The following is a 17522-nucleotide window of genomic DNA, read 5'->3' on the forward strand; positions in this document are numbered from 1 at the left end:
TTTCCTTAAATGTTTTCAAAACAAATCCACATTTTCTAAAAAAAAAAAAAAAATTAATAATGTTTTCTGCTATGGCTTCTCTTTAAGATGACTACAATTGAGAAGTTCAGAATCTAGACTGATGCAGCCTTCAAAGCATTTTTTTTCTCTCCCACTTTGCTTAATAATTTCCTGGGAAATTTAGTTCTGTTGGAATTCAGTTATGAAGGACACATTTTAGAAGGCTCCATAGCAAACATTAATTTATCAAGGGGAAAAAAGCCTGAAAATGTAATAAGAAACAGGCAGTACAATGGTAGTTTAAAGGATGCTAAAATCTCAATTCAGTACAGCTACAGCTAAGTGCAGGTTCTATTCCTGTGCTGAATTTGGCCATGAAACATGCAATAAAAATAGAAGGGTCAGAGGAAGCTATAAAGCAACAACATGAGATCATTCAAAGCTTATGCAGCCCTTTAGAAGTCCCAGTCTGAAATGTCTAATTATCTGACATCATTACCATTTAGGACATTTTTTGAATACTCAGAGGTAATGAAATGTCAGATGCAAGCTTTAAAAGGAGATGCCAAGTTAAGGTCCAGGAAGTTACTAAGGGAGTGGAGAGCTGAATAAATACCATTATGCATTGCTGAAATATAATTACTCATGGTTTTTAAGGTTAATATCCTCCTTTCCAGATAAGCTGCACGGGAATGAGTTGAACTTAAGCCTAAGGTAAAAGTCAGTCACTGAATAATATTGCTTTTCTTATACTGCAAGTTCAGTATGAAATGTTTATTAATCAATCCATTAGCCCAGAGCAGACAGGTAAAAATCAACAGAATGTATACACCACTGCCTTCTGTTTCCCAATTAACAATTCGATTGTGATTATCTATTAGTAGAGAGAAAAGTAATTTTTTAAAACTGCTTAAAACAACGTATCTAGGCCAAGCTTTGGGAGGCAGTCACTAATCATAAGTATGAAGAGAGTGATCTCTTTAAAATACTCCAGAACCAGCTTTCCCACAAATGAACTGGCTTTGGCTATGCAGACAGGCAAAGTAGTTCTGGCTGCACTGGCCCTCAAACCCACGTTGTCTTCTGTTAATAGTGTTGATGATTAAATTAATCTGAAGTTCAAATAATTCAGAGCACAAAATGCCAACAGAGTAGTTGGATGAGTTACTCACCTGCCTTGGCTTGATGGAGCCAGACTGCATTGTCAGATGCTTGGAGCAGCCTTTAAAATCTTCAGAGTTCAACCTATAAACCTATCTAATAATATATTCAGTTGTGTCAAGAACAATTGATTGGTGAATCTGACTGAAAAATGGGCCCGTATCTTCAACTAAATGACTAGCCTCTCCTTTTGAAAGTTTTTCTCTACAAGCCAATTTGACTTTTTCTTACTTTTTCCCCCAATAAATTATTATGCTTAATTAAGTAATAACTAGAAGCCCTACATTCACTATAAAACAAATGTTGTTATACCACACCTTTTTTCATTAGGTTTTTTTATCATTCAGATGTATTCTATGCCTCATAACTGATGTTCTCATTCTTGGTACAATTAATTGTAAAGGTGAAAAGAAAAGAAAGGAGAGAAAAAGAAAAATAAGGGGTTCTAAGAGCTTAACATGAGTTCCTGGAGTTCATTAATCCTTCATCCAAGCATCGTCTTCTCGATAAAAAAGGTATAAATAGGTATGAGGGGATTCTTTGTACTTGTCCTTATGGGTATTCCACTAAATGAATAATGCAGTGGGCAATTCCTAACAGCATCCTTCCTGCTGTTTGATGTCTGCTATCCTCTTGTCCAAGTGTGAAGTTTTGCTGGCACTTTTCCTCCTGTCAACAGAGATCTCTTTGTGGTTGCTCTGGACAAGATGGCCTCCATTCTCCACTCATGAGATCCTTTCTGTTACAAAGCAACAAATCAAAGAGGGCATCTTCCCTTGTTGGCTCCCTCAGTACTTCTGTTGCTTTGGCTTTGCTCATTTCCTTGCCCTCTTGCAAATTGTTTGCTGAATTATTTGTTCCAAGTTCTTGTGAGGAATTGAAATAACTGGAGTGGTTACCAATTCTGACTTTTTTTTGTTCTAATTCCATGACCTTTTTAAAGAAAGATGTGTTGTTTGCATTCTAGAATCCCATGATTTTTCATAAATAATCAGAAATGTTTCTGAGAGTTCTTCTATTGAACAGCAGGGCTTGGAGACATAAAAAATCTAAAACATCTGAAAAAAATCAGGAAATGGACACGAAAATTAATGTAAAGAGTTAATACAGTACTCTCCTAAAGCAGGGCATTCTGGCAGGTGTAAAGTTCTAATTAAGAATTGCAATTTTAAATTTCAACTGTTATAAATTTCAAGTATTAACTAAAGTGCTTTATAAAGGAATTTAAAATGCCAGTGGAAAGAGCATTTCACTCTCCCTTAGGCATTTCCCATGGTGCAAGGGCATATACATAAAAACTAGAGATAGAAAACAACAGCTTTGCTTTTACCAAGTTTAAGAACATATACATATAATTACATTTTTAATACATACATTGTGCATTTTAACTGATTATAGTTCGTAACCTCGGGATTCTGTTCATCAGCAGAAGCTGGTTGAAAAATGAAATCTTTATCCTTAATTTGGAAATATTTCTACATCATTTTATTCCTTAGATAATTATATTACTCATCTTTCTGAACCTTAGAAATAAATCTGAGAAGTGAATATATTCAAACTTCATTCAGCAGTTGGAACACATTTCAGTGAATTTGCTTGTTTATCGACCACCTAGTAATATGAGTGCAGCTAATGGTCCTTCAAAACTATTTTGTGCTTAGTGATTAGCCATTTTTGCTAACACAACAGGAAAGACTTTCAAGGTGGCTGGATTTTCAAGGTTTAGATTATTGCTGCTGTTGAATACTGGACTCTTTTTATGCATCTCAAGCTGGACATGCAAGAATTGACTTGACAATTTCCTTTTATGCTATCTGATTTTAAACTGAAAGAGGACAATTGTGAATGCAAATGCCAACCAATGGGGTGCCGACCTCATGAGGGTGGTATGATTGGTAACTAACACAATTTCTCCCGTCTGCATCAACTTTGTGTACCACACAGCTGAAATAGGTTCATCTTGGAAAGCAATTTAAAAGTTTCCTCCATAAGGTAATCATATTACCATATTTATTTGCTGCTGTGTTTTCCCTGCCTCATTTGCCTAACACATCTATTGCAGCTGGTGATGCTAGAGAGAAAAAAAGGTGAAAAAAAAAAGGAGCAAAAGGGGACAAAGCAGGAAAACAACCACTATGACATTTTTGCTTTCTTTCATCAAACCTTTTATATTGGGAGTCAAGATATATTTTGCTGAATGAATTTTGGTACGATTTGATGCATCCGTAATCCCAGAACACTTATACGAATAGGTACTACAGAATAGAAAACTGTGGCTTTTTCTGCTTAGCCAAGTGAACCACAAGAAGAATAATAATTCTACAGCCTTAAAGGCAATGGTCTGAAGAAAAACAAATAGCAGAAAGTAATAATGGAAAGGGCAAAAAGAGATCAGACATTCTCCTAAGGAGGAAGCGGCCTTCAATTAAATATCTATTAATTGGTAATGAATGCGAAATAACATTAAATAAGCATCTAACAGAATATTAATCACATACTTAAGGGCTAATTGCAGTATATTAACAATTAATGGTCCTTTAAGAAACTAGATATACTATGGGATGCAGTAAGTGTTAATTGAAAGCTATTTCAGGAATTTTATTTTTCTTTTCTTAATTGGACAGTGACACAATCTATTGTTACAGAGCCCTTATGTCCTTATGCTTTCAAGTTTGGCATTGTTTCTATGCTACAGAATGCAACAGCAGAATTCAACCAGTTATGCTGCAAGAAAAAAAAATCAAGTGTTTTTCCTATATATGGCCTGCCATAATCCTTAGAGACAGCACATGTGCTTCGTGTCCAATAACTTTACTTCACTCTACAGGATAATGATGGTTTGATTTACTCTATGTTTAAACTTGTCTTCTAGCAATTTTTCACCAGAGCTACATCATTTCCCAAGAAGTTACTGAAACTGGAATGCACTTGCAATCACCTACAAGCCTCGCTCTTGATCAGAAACATGAAAAGAAGAAAATAATAGAAAATTTAAAAAGAATACAGAAAGGAAAAAACAGTAAAATGGTGTTTAAAACAAAGCAGTGTAAAGAATGGAAAAGAAAGAGTAGAGGAAACAAAATGGGTATTTAATAAAAATAAAGTACATTAAACAATTTTTCAGTTTTCTCTAAGTTAATGAGACCCAAGTCAGAAATGTTTTCCTGTCAAGACACAAAATTTGGTGCAGAATTTTTGAAGTCTCTTTCCTCTCAAGCCACGGTGTCACAAACACAAACAGTTCTCAATGTGACACCACTCCAGGGGTCGTGTCACATCCAGGGTGACAGACTGGGGCTGCCGTCATAGAAGTTGCCTCATTTATCCCCTTGGACGCTTTTTCTCATCCTCTCACTGTGCATTTCTGTGCACCAGCAAAATTGTTCATGTAATTAGGGTACTGAAGAGATTGGATACCTGATCCAGATCAAATAGCATGACAGGAAAATTAGTTCTAACTCAGGTCATTCCCCCAGTGAAATTTTAAAAAATCCCAAAGGTTCTTCATCTAATATGGCATGACAAGATTTTTCTAGGAACAGACTGAAGCTCAGGCTTCAGGTTACACATCCTGTGTTTCCCATTTATTGCAAATGAATGGTGGGTATAACACCAGCTGTCTGGGGTGGGGCAGGGCAGTGCCTCACCCAGAACAACCTGGCCTGCCCCACCTCTCACCAAGTGCACATAAGCAGGCATTCCAAACACTCCAAAAAGTGCTAGAGACACTAAACTTACCCAGTTTCTGACACAAGAGGAACTTAGGATATCATCCATGTGAGGAATTTTTGTTTCTCTGTTTTATTCTGATGACTGTCGCGTTTTTACTTCAGTAAAGAACATAAACTTTTGGCTGACAAACCCTGCCAATGATGCTTAACTGCAGCACAGTGACTCCATAAAGCCAGTAGTGGTGAATAATTCCATACAACAACAAAAAATGTCAGGGTCGAGCAGGGTAGCAAATTCATAAATGTCCTCCAGATCAATGTCAATTTTATTCTGCCAAGATTGCATGTGACCCCAAACAGTCTGCCCCACTGCTGAATTGAAGCTGTTCTTTGTACCATCTCTAAAAAATTTTGAATAGAACTGCTTCATCTTTTTTTTCTTTCTCAAAGTCTGATTTTTGCTATGTTCTGATTTTCATGTAGGCCAAAGCTTTTGCTGCTTACAGCAGAATAGGAACTTGCATAGTGGCATAACTTGGAGACTCCAGCAACTGCAATATCCAGAGTAATTTGTCTTAAACCTCTTCTTGTGATTTAGAAATGTTATTCTCCAAATTAGTACTGCCACTAAAAAGACCACACACCACTCCCCTCTCTTCTCTAATGGGTGTCACAAAAGGCAAAGAATACAAGGTGAGATAACAATTACCTGGAAAGAGCAGTGGCATAAGAAAATGAAAATAAATAATAGTAATAACAAAAGATATAAAACTATTTACACAGAATCATCCCAGCAATAAAAAAATACTGGACTGCTCTACCTGCCAAGTTACTAAACTGTAAGGAATGCCCTTCTCCTGGGAAGCAAGAGAGTTTTTTCCACATCAAATAACTGTAGGATCTTGGCCATGCCCTCTTCCAGCTATTGCAAAAGGTTTACTGCACTCCAAGCTCTGTATCTGTAACATTGGGGACGCTTCTTGCGCTGAAAATAGATTTAAGGACTGAAGGCCCCCAAATGCACTGAATTCCAGGGTGTGATCTTAATGGCTATTTATTCTGACAGTCTAATTAAAAATAAAAATAAGCTATTTTCCAACAAAGAAATACATAGCCATTAAATTCACCTTATTCTCCAGACGGAGATTTCTGTATTACAAAAAATCCCAGCAGAGCCCTTTGATATTCAGAGATTATTAGTCCAGCTGCAGACAGCTGCACCCCACAAATCTACTCAACATTTAGCACTGGCACAGGCTGCATAAACTAGATGAGGAGCTTCACAACTCACTGCAAGCCAAGCTTTAGCCAGCAGAGATTCAATAGTAGCCCCAATGAGAGAGCAGATGGACAATGAGGGCTCTGAGCCTTCATTAGCATTGCTTAAGCCCAAAGACACTTTTAGACAGCTGCACCTGACCTGCCTACCCTTTTCTATATGAAATCTACTCACGTCCCTCGTATTTGCTGCCTGGACAAGGATTATCTCTTCTCTCATGGGGACTGTGTGATATTCTTTGTTCCCACCCGACTTATGCTCTTCATCTATTCAGTCAAGTCTAGTTATTTTCCTTCTCTGTACCCTCTAGAAGACAGGGAGGAGGAGAGATTCCAATGGGAAAGACAGCCATTGCTTAGAGTCCCTGAAGCCAGGGTTTTCCAGAAAAGTCGATTCCATTCCATGGGTTGAAATTGAGAGGTTGTATAATAGAACTATGAGGATATCCTCTACTGCCTGTGCGTTTTGAGGAAACACACCATTTTCAAATTATTTGGGCAGTAAAATCTGAAAAATCTTTTCTGTCAAACATCTGGAATTTTAAAACTGTAGTTTTAAAAGCATTTATGCCTGCTTGAATGTGAAAAACATAGTCAAAGGGACCGCATAAGACACGTTTGTTGACTTGTTTACAGGCATTATCCTGTAAAATATTAATGAAGGCCACTTTACTGAGTTTGTTTTTTGACAACTAGAGTAAAGGTGAAATATTCTGGTTGAGGATTTTCACAAAAAATGCAATGGGAAGTTCTCTTCACCTACATGGAAACACTCTGAACCAAGTAACTGGATTATGATTCAGTCATGAAGAGAAAAAAAAAGACTTACAATGGTTTTTTGATACTGCCTCAGTAGTAAAGCACTTCAGTGACCTAATAGTCCAATCTTACAGTGCCTGTAGAATATCAGGAGACATCTGCTGTCTGAGGAATGAACACATAACAGTAGATGTTGGATGATCATGCTTTAACATTATCGGTTTTCTATTCCACTTGTCTTTTTTACATTTTGCAGTAATATATCACAGGCTCATGTATTAAAAAAAGTCTCCAAGGACATTTTATTCTCTAAGGAAACTGCAGGACGTTTAAAGCTTTTGCCTACAAATTTAAATATACTATATTCAGAAATAACAAAGGAAATGTCTCTTCTTACAGGACTTCTGCTGCTGTTGTTAAATGTTGTAAAGAGAATTTTAGGATGAAGAGATGTTGTTCTAAGTGTCCTTGAAAATAAACCTTAAAACTGTACAACCCTCATGAAAAACAGCTAGGATTGTCAAGCTTAGTGCTATCAAAAACAGATCAGGAGGATTAATACTGATTTATCGTTAGCATCTTCCATTTAAAAAAAAAAAGAAAAGAAGTGCCTTCAGAACATAAAATGTTATTTTACAGTCAAACTCTCATGGGACAGAGAACATGGGTTTTGAACTCCTAGACACAAATATAGCTTGATTTTATATATATATATAAAGTTTTTATGTATGACTTTTATGATTTTGACTGACCACTGTTTACTTATTTACTCAGCACTGACTGTATGCTTGACCTTCCACAACATGCAGATATCAAAACAATCTATTCCCTACAGGCTTTACAATTTGGAAGACAAACATGAGTGATAAGACCCACTAGGAAACCCAGAGGATAAGTTCTTTGAATTGTTGATTTTGCTTTTTATTTTGTTCTCGAGATACAGAGATACACAACACTAAAAGTCTGTAGAGTCCTCTAAAATTAGGCAATAAGAAATATTAGAAAAGCTTTATTTTTTTTTACAGAGGGTGAAGTTCCTTAATGGTCCTGCACAATGTTTTTCAGAAGAAAGATAGAAGTTAATGATAATGCCTGTTTTATTTCTAAGATTAACATTTTCTACAATTTCAGTAGCAATATCAGTTTGTTTGCTGGGAAAAGAAAAAATTATTTTGCAAAATTCTTAAAACTATATTGACAGTTGCAGGCCAACTGATATGTCCCATCATTTGGGAATTTTATCTGCCACAGAGAGAACATAGACCAAAACTTAGTGCTGAGAAATTGCCATATAAGCTTCAGCAATGATTGTGAATAATTTTGCTTGCTGCAGTTATTTTTTGCAAGAGAAATATTACATACATTATCTTTCACATTTTTTTTTTGCAGCTGACAATTGCCAAGGATTCCATTTTCCATTGATCACTCTAACCTTTTTTTACATTGGGTAACATTTCAATTGCCAAATCATGTGCTCTCAAACTGCAAATGCAAATGAAGTAGCAACTATACTGGCAAAATACTGGATTGTGCACACTCTGTGCATAAATATAGGTTTGTCTGTACATTTTAACTAACTTTATTATTCAGTTCTGTTTAGTTCTAACTAGATAATCACAAATATTTCATTGAAATCAAAGGGATGACTATAATTCACTGAGATGAATGTCATGTACTTTCTCTAATAATTTTAATTTTTAACATTATGTCTGTATCTGGTTCCAGCTCCTAAGACTTACCACCTCTGTCTTTTTGTCCATGAGAGTATTGTTTCTGTTTCCTCTAGACAAGATGATTTCTTCCCCGCTGTGCCCCTCCACTCCAGCTATTTTGCTAATCTATTTTTAGAAATTCCATTTAGTAATTGTTACTTCTAAGAAGAAATTTAAGTGAAAACTGATATTAAAGTAGATATTTTACTGTAAGATTTTTGTTAAAATTATAGTTTTTTTATTAAAAACTGAAGATAAATAATAAATTAGTGGCAATGTGCATTATATCTATGCACACTAGAAAAAGCATCTGTCTTTCTATCAGAAATCTACAGTCAATCAGTTTTATCAGCCAGGTGCTAGGCAAAGAAATCCACATGAAATCATGCAGATTTTCGAGAGAATTCCTCCTTTTCTGTTTCTTCATTACTCTGAGGGAAAGATAGAAATCTGGTGCAAACATTTTGTCTGCATAACTTCAAATGTTACTTTACAGCAATGGAATCTTATCTTGCTTTAAAACTTCAAGGCATTATTCAACCTACATGTTTTCAGTCTACAGCAAGGAGCTATAAATTAAAATTTTCTCTCTTGACTTTCCACACAGAGTATGCAGACTTCATCAGAAAATTATGTTACTCAGTCTCTAAACCATTTTTTAAAACTTTACAGGTGTGTATATGTGTAAATTTGTGTGCCAAGTACAAATGAAATGGCTATTTAAATAGAAGAGGTAAGAAAAGAAGTCCTTATGTCATAGTGCATTACCTTCAAAATAAGTTTGCCATTGACTTAATGTAAATTTCAGTAGAAAAGATTTAGGGGCAAACCTGTGACTGATGTCATTCATTTCCTATGAAACATTGATGAAAGATTCTTTAAAGCAAAAAGTTGAGTGTCTTTTCCTGTTATGGATATAAGCAAGAAGAGAAAAAGTACACACGTACAGAGACATATTTATGAAATGTATTTAACTGTAGTAAACTACAGAAAGAAATTAGGTCTGAAGATTCAAAAAATTCAACATTTCCTGTGATCAGCTAAATTTAATAGGAGTGACCAAGATGCTTAATAATAAATGAAGTTGGTCTCATGGAACTTAAAGGACAGTGATATTTTATCCAAATACATGTGCTTATTCTTTCTCAACAATAAGAAATGCTGAGAGGAAATAAACATATCTGCTGCTCTGAAAGCCTGAGCTATTTCAAAGGTGATACAGAAAAGGAAAATATAAATGGATAAAAGAATGGTAGTCATTGAAAAACACAATTCACCCAAATCAAAACAAATTGTGTATACTCTGCTGACCTACATTTATGACTTCTGTCTTCATTTTCCTAACTTGGAATATCAAAAAAAGCCTGAAAATGCAGAAGCTTTGAATCTGCTCTCTGTTGCCATTTTTCCACCAATTCTTGAGATTTATCAAGAGATCTCTGAGGACAGTTCATTGGCAACAATATTGACAAGCAAAACACCAGAAAACTCAAGACTTGATTTGCTGTGGTTTTAATCTAATTTTAAAGAAAAAAATCATATATGACGGGATAAGTAAATACCATTTTTAATCTGAGAAAGATAGATATGAAGTTAGAGTCTTTTCTTTTACCATAGAAATTCTACAAGGAATGAGCTCAGGCATAGGTATACGGCACACTAGCATGATATGTTAACTATCCCAGTTTATAAACTCATCCCACAGCAGGCATGAGGTAACCTACTGTCACTGAGATGCAGCCAAAACAAAGGCATGACACTTATAAAAGTCCACAAATTAGGATATAATTAATACTAACTTGACTTGAACACAAGCATGTAATATACACTAATATAGTGTAACTAAAAACTGTGTATGTGTTTTGTAACACTGTGAATATTCTATAAACTCATACCAGAGCAATGTGAACACCAAAAGAGAAAATAAAGGTTAGAACAGATGAACAAAGAAAAGGTTCAAGGAACAAGAAGTTGCCACAGTAACAGACAAGTGCATGGCACTACAAATAGGCAGGCATCCTGCTGAACACACAAGAGAGGTGGCTGGGAAGAGAGATGAAAAGGGGATAAGCATTATCAAAGCCATAGCTAGATGCATAAAAGTATCAGACCTAAGTGAGGAAACTAAATAAGTAAACAAGAACCACTATGGCCATCAATTCCAACTACATGGTATCAGATCTCCAAATTCACATATAATTTAGTACATAAAAGTGTTAAGATCAACAACACCCTAAATATACTGGAGAAGATTACAAATAGGCAAGAACAAATAATTTGCTGATAGTGTGCAGACGATTGAACTAATAAAGTTTAAAACTTTAAGCTGTCCTGTTTTGTCTGTCTTCTAAAACTTTCCCCCACAGTGATGTCTGAGTTTCTGCATTCATAAACATATAGATGTATCATACACTCAAAGGCAGCAGAGAGATAAGCTGGCTTTCACTCAAGTGCTTTCTGGGAGTATGCAAAGTGTTTCTCCTTGCCCACCATGTGCAAATTTTGCAGGGGAACACTCTGTTTATTGTATGTACTAGAGAAAGTGTGAAGCAACACTTCATATGAGTGAGGACTAGGGAATTCTTGCACTGTGGTGACATGCCTCTTAGAGCATTAAAATTCATGAAAAATAGTCTTTAAAAAATCCCCCCTCTTTCTGTAATCCTACAAATAAAATTACAATCCTGTCTCTTTCTTCCCTAACCTTGTGATTTCTGACCCTTCCTTTCCTCCATTAGGGAAAACCTGGTCAGAATTTTGCCCAGTCTTTACAGAAATTGCTCATTAAAATGCAGACAGCATGGCTGGGAACTTTCCAACTTCCCCTTTCAGTGGGAAAAAACAGACATAGCCTTGAGAAGATGGCTCATGGCTGGAGAAGACAGGTGAATTCTTATTTATACAGCCTTTGAGATGTTTTTTGATGATATACTCTACGATTTGGATTATGATGACAGCATACTTCACAGTTACTGAAGGAAGCCTAACAATAAACTACAGCAAGTACAAGCAGAAATGCACAAGCACACAGAGACAAATTGAATTGTTGGTGCAATTCCACTCACTTCACTGGGACTACACCAGGAGATGAAATTGTCCCTCAGCATTATTTAAGGTTCAAAGAATGCATTTAAAAGACAATAAATGGATAATGCCCAACTTGGGCACTTTTATAACTAAGGTTTTCTCTCTCATGGGGGATGATCCAGAGTCAGTGAAGTGTTGTAACCTTTCATTTTTCATTGGTGCTAACGTATATCTGTGTACCCAAAGTACTCTAGATGGGAAAATCAATAAGTGCAATGTTTAGTGATAAATGTTTACAATTTTCTTCTTTGTTGCTACCATGTCCTATTAAAAACACTACAAGAAATTGAGGTTACACTTACATAAAGAAAAACCCTTAATTCTTTTTAAGTACAAAAGTATGTGAACACATATACTTTCTTGGTTTTAAATATTAGGACATAGATATTTTTTGAAAGAATTAAGACTGACACAGAGAAAAGAGGGTTAAACTTCACTTTTTCATTGCCTTTTGAAAAGTGTTAGGATGAGGATTGTGTTTTTAAAGCTGAGAGAAAAAGTTGGCCTGAATTTCATTTTCCCTTTGAATCAGTGATTTATGTGTGCAACAAAGCAAGTAGTAAATGTGAATTAATTTAATTGGTTATTCTGCCCCTCTGTCCCAAAAAACCTTTCTTGCTGATGAAATATCTCAAAAGCTAGATAACCCAGTGTCACCATATTTTATGTGAAATGACAGGTTTAATGTTTCAATTGAAAAGCAAGACAAGAGGATATGCATTTACAATGTGACAAAGAACTCTTCTGACCTATGTATATGTTCCTTTTTTAACTTAGTCAATTCATCGTTGTACAGGCAGGTGATATGCTATACCAGAAAGAAATAAGTAATTCACTCTATCACTTTTCCCAGGTAATTTCTTTCAGTTCATAGATTTTATGTAGAAGCTTTTAATATTTGGGTAAGTGTATGGCTTAGTATTTTTAAGTGAAGTGTAAACAAGGGGAAAAAATGTGGACTGATATAATGAAAACTAAAATTCCTATAGTTACAACCTTTGATCCCATAATTAGTAAAAAAAATCATTATTCATCATCTCATTTAAGAACCTGTGATTTTAAAACCATTCACAATAATTCTGTCTTTAACACCAGAACTTTTTCCTGAAAAATCATTTATCTTATTGTAAAAAAGGCAAAGTTAATCTCTGTGTTCCCACCCTGACTTTGAAGTACAGCTTCATCCAGCTATTTGTAATGGAGTGGGAGTATTCAGGACTAGTTTTGGGCCATGGAGACACTCTGAAGTAATCTTGTAGAGAAAAGACTGACTAGGATAAGGTTGCTGATTTCTCTACTCAGAGTAAAGACTGTTCCTGAGTAAGGTTTTCTTTTCACAGTAAAGGCTCATGATTTTTATTTTTCATCTTCCCACGTGTTATATAGGAATATCTCCATATATCACACCCTTTTCTCAAATTGGAGAGCTCACTTAGGTAAAGTCTATGATGAAAACTTGTGTTTGAAAATTTGACACATTGCAGAAATGTGTGTTATTCAATTTTTCTTCTTGCTCATAGATTAAAAAAGCTACTGTAAATGAGAAATAATCTTCTACAAAGAAACATTACCCCTGGTGACATCTTAGATTAATTCTTGGCTTGATGAAGTAAATATCTTCATCAATATTTATAATGAAAATAATACACTTTCTGGATGCTGGTAACAATTTGCAATGATGTGAAAATGTGTAGAATATTAAATAATGAGGGGACAAGCTCTTTGTCTAAAATGTGAATTCCTTTGAATAACTGAAGCTCTATTGTGGACAGATACAATTTCAGACACCAGAAAATAAAAATGAAGCTGTAATTGTAAAAGCTCCATTCTGGACTGCAGTGACATTGAGAGGGAATTAAGGATCAAAATATATAACAAAATGAAGAATGAAATAATGTAACTAAAAGGGTGAACATCATCATGGGATATGGAAGAAAGGAAATAAGAAACATGAGAAAAGAGTCTGCTTCACAAGTGACCTCAACTGAAATATACAATTATGGAACAGTTCTATATAGTTAAGGTGGTTTCTCTTCAAAGAAAAGCTCAAAGTGTTGCCAAGAGTTTTACATTACAACCTTGAAAAAATATTACACAAACAGAAACCACAAACTTATTTTACAGCACTCCTAGTGAACCTCAGAGTTGGTATAATCAGTCAGTCAATGTGACTAAGTCCCAGTCTACAGGAAGATTTATGAGGAAGTGAATTAGACTTAATGGCCAGTACAAGAAATAAGATAATCTTGTGGTTGAGGTCTGTAACAAGAAATTTGAGACATCGGTACAGTTAATTGCTAAAAAAAGAAAATCTTGAGACATGCTGAAATCTCGAGTCGACAGAAACTTCAAAGGATGGATGTGATTCTAAAGACTGGGTTCGATGGGCACTTTTGAGGAACCGTGTCTGGTGGAAGGTGTTCCTGGCCATGGCAAGAGGGCTGGAACAAGATGATATTTAAGGTCCCTTACCACCCAAAGCATTTTATGATTCTATGATTCTAGAATGTATATTGTAGATATATAGAGTAGAGGCCTGAAACATTTTGAGATTTGGTTCTACAGGATGGAAGTTACACTAATCAAATAAAATAGTCTATATTAACCTTAAAAAAATTATGAAGATGTACTTGAATCTCTGGGATGTAGTCTAAGATTTTTCTCCAAGAGTGTGAAAAATCTATCAAACAACAAGGTAATTCCTTCAGGAGATCCCAGCATACAGGTAATGTTTTCATGGAAATTCAAAGGCAACTGATTGTTTTACTTTGTGTCTTAGAGTCTCTGATCCAAACCAAAGGAAAGGAAGACCTGTGAGGTTTTTGGAGAGAAGCCTATTCAACAGATGAGAAAGAAAGATCACAAGAAATTTTTGTTGGGCTGAATTTAACTGCTGTTCTCCTACACTTACAACAGTTGTATCCTACACCTGCTATATCATTCTATTTCTGATTATGAAATTTTTCCAGCCCATCACAGACTCTTGTCAACAGTTAATTTATCTCTAAAGGCTGAAGTTTCAAAGTTAGTTTAAATGAAGCTTTGTATGCCAGATTTTCCTTAGTATGAGAATTACTAATATAGGTTGAAATAACCTATATATTTTTAGTATTATAAACAAAATCTCTGATCAGTTATGTCTTTCTTTTATCTGTCAGCATTTAAAAATGAACTTGTTATTCATAATATGATTTTTTCTTCTGGAGCAGCCACAGGAACCAAGTTTGTCTTCCATTAGTAATGCCTTATTGAGGGGTGCACTGCTTCGTCCACACAAACTCACATGCTGTGTGGTTGACACCCACATCATTTAGGACTTCCCAAATAGCCTGCAGCTTGCTGAATTGCAAAATTTTCTCCAATCTTTCATGCAAAACCTTAATAATTGTTTTTACTATTCTGGTTTCTCTCTCTTTTCACATTTATTAGGAGAATTTTTCCTGCACATTCCCTGTCAATATTCTAGATGACTCTGCAAGTTCTTTCTTAGTAATGAGCTAAAGTTGAAGCATGAAAGGGCAGATGTGTAATTACTAGGGCACCTGAAAACCAGTGGAAACTTTTCTGCCTCTTTCATTTGGGAGGCGAAATAACCAAAGCAAACATCATCACTCATGCACATTCAGTGACTCAATTATCTCAATGCCTGTGTATTGAGATAATTAATTTGTCAGTAGACTTTAGCTTTACCTACTTTGTGAAAAGACACATTGGACCACCAGGTTGCAGTACTGAAAAAAAGAGGTACTGGTAGCTTTTCTTGCTAGACTTCTTTGGATCAGTACTCCAAATATGCTTATGATTTACAACATGTAATTCCCTTTCCATGTTTAAAAAAATCAGACTTGGTCCACTACAGAATAAGGCCTTTAACTCTTAATGAAAGGATGTGAAAGAACATTCTTTTGTATAACAGAAGATAATATTATGAACAATCATTGCCTTTCCAAGTCTATAAAACCTGTAACTAATGCGCTAAAAATAGCTCTGTTGTGCAATATTATGCATGTAGTAATTATCATGAACGAATTTTATTATATTCATTCATATTAATGGAGCAGTTTTCATTTATAGGTTTGTAAACATTTCAAACTCTATTACCTAGCAGCATTATTTCATTCTGTTGACAGAATATATTGTCTTTTGTTTTATAGCCATAATTGAGTGCAGAGAGCACAGAAGCCTATAGCAGACAAAAATTCAGTCTTGGTTATAAAACTGAACTTGAACACTTGTAGTATAGATGTAGATTCTTCTCAAAGGCCAATACAATGGACCCAAAATCTGCTTGTCATTCCCAACCATCAGTTGAATCCATCCTTCTTCAAATGCTAGGAGTTCATCACCATAGAAATCATTTACCAAATTGTAAAAGTTAAGACCTGAATTGTCTATCTGGAGAATTTATTTAATTGCAAATAAAGACCTTTAAAAACCTAGCTCACTACTAGAATTTTACTAAATCTTCTGTGGACACTCAAAAATGTGAAAATATTGTGTAGGAAAAGTATAACTGAGAAGGATGAAGAGGGCAGAAGGAGGTCATATTTCATGATGGGTCAAAAATTAGGTTTATTTATGTTCTGCAGTGGATTGAATTCCAGAACATCAGCAAAAAGCGCAGAAATGACTCAGAATTGCTCAGGTCTGTTTAGATCCTTGCTGTGGCAGCACAGCTGCAGCAAAATTAATCTTGTTACAATGCTTCATGACTTGGAGTAAAGTTTCACAATGTGTTTATGAACATTTAGTTGATAATGATTTTCTGTTATCGATTTTTTTTCCAGTACATCTGTTGAAGCAAAGAAACCAAAATTAAAAAAAAAAATAGAGGAATGAAACTAAACTAGAAACTGTATTAGACATGGAAATAACGTTGTGTCAGACCTCTGTGTTTTCATGGCACAGAAAATGTCAGCTTCAATAATACCTATGTGAAAGCTTATATTTTCAAGTAACATGAACATAAATTTCGAGAGAGAGGTATTTCTGAATGAAGTGTTCTTGCCTTATTTAGGGTGCCCAAGTGTTTCAAATGTGTCCCATTAATTTCAGTAGGAGTTCTACCTGTTAAGTACTTATTCCAATATGACCAGAATGTCATGCAGTCTGAATAGTGTTTTCAGGGATAATTCTGCAACACTGGCTTGAGTATTTTATAGCATAATTTCAGCACCTTTTAATGGATACTCAGATGTTTTTATTGTATTAACAGCATATTAATCAGGAGGTTTCCAAAATCAAACTGAAACAAACAGCTTGTCAGATACTGGTGCTGGATACATTTCTCTGAAATTAATATAAAGAAATAGAATCAGCTGCAGGAGGAACCTGACACACAACCAGTTAAGCAGTAAGAAGAGAATGGACCAATAAGTACAACATTATGAATGTGGACATGACACCAGATGTCTTTTTTCAGAAGAGAGAAAGAAAAGGACCCATACTGAAGAGCAAGGGAAGGAGATAAGAGCCAGGATGGGGATGAAGGCATGCTGCTGAGAGAAGAGACAGAAAAATGGAGCAGGAGGGAGACTAACTATGTCTACTGCATACAAATGCCAATCTCTCATTTGGCACTTCAAACGTATGGCAAATGCTCTTCAAAAGAGATCAGCCTCCTAACTAGGCAGCAGGTGCATTCTTCTGCTGAAAGACAACATTTTACAATAGAGACATCAGATTGTTCTAGAGACATTGGACATTGCTTGTTTAGATAAGCAGCTGCTTTTCATGTTAGAGAGCTCTTTTATGATGTCAGTTGACAAGAGGGTTTAGGCCATTAGACAGACTGGTAAGATGAGGTCCCTGAGGGGACAAAAAATAAAATAGAGAATCCTGCTGTTCAAGCAAA

The sequence above is a fragment of the Passer montanus genome, unplaced genomic scaffold, assembly GCF_014805655.1.
Source record: "Passer montanus isolate IOZ18808 unplaced genomic scaffold, ASM1480565v1 scaffold24, whole genome shotgun sequence".
Taxonomy (NCBI): Eukaryota; Metazoa; Chordata; class Aves; order Passeriformes; family Passeridae; genus Passer; species Passer montanus.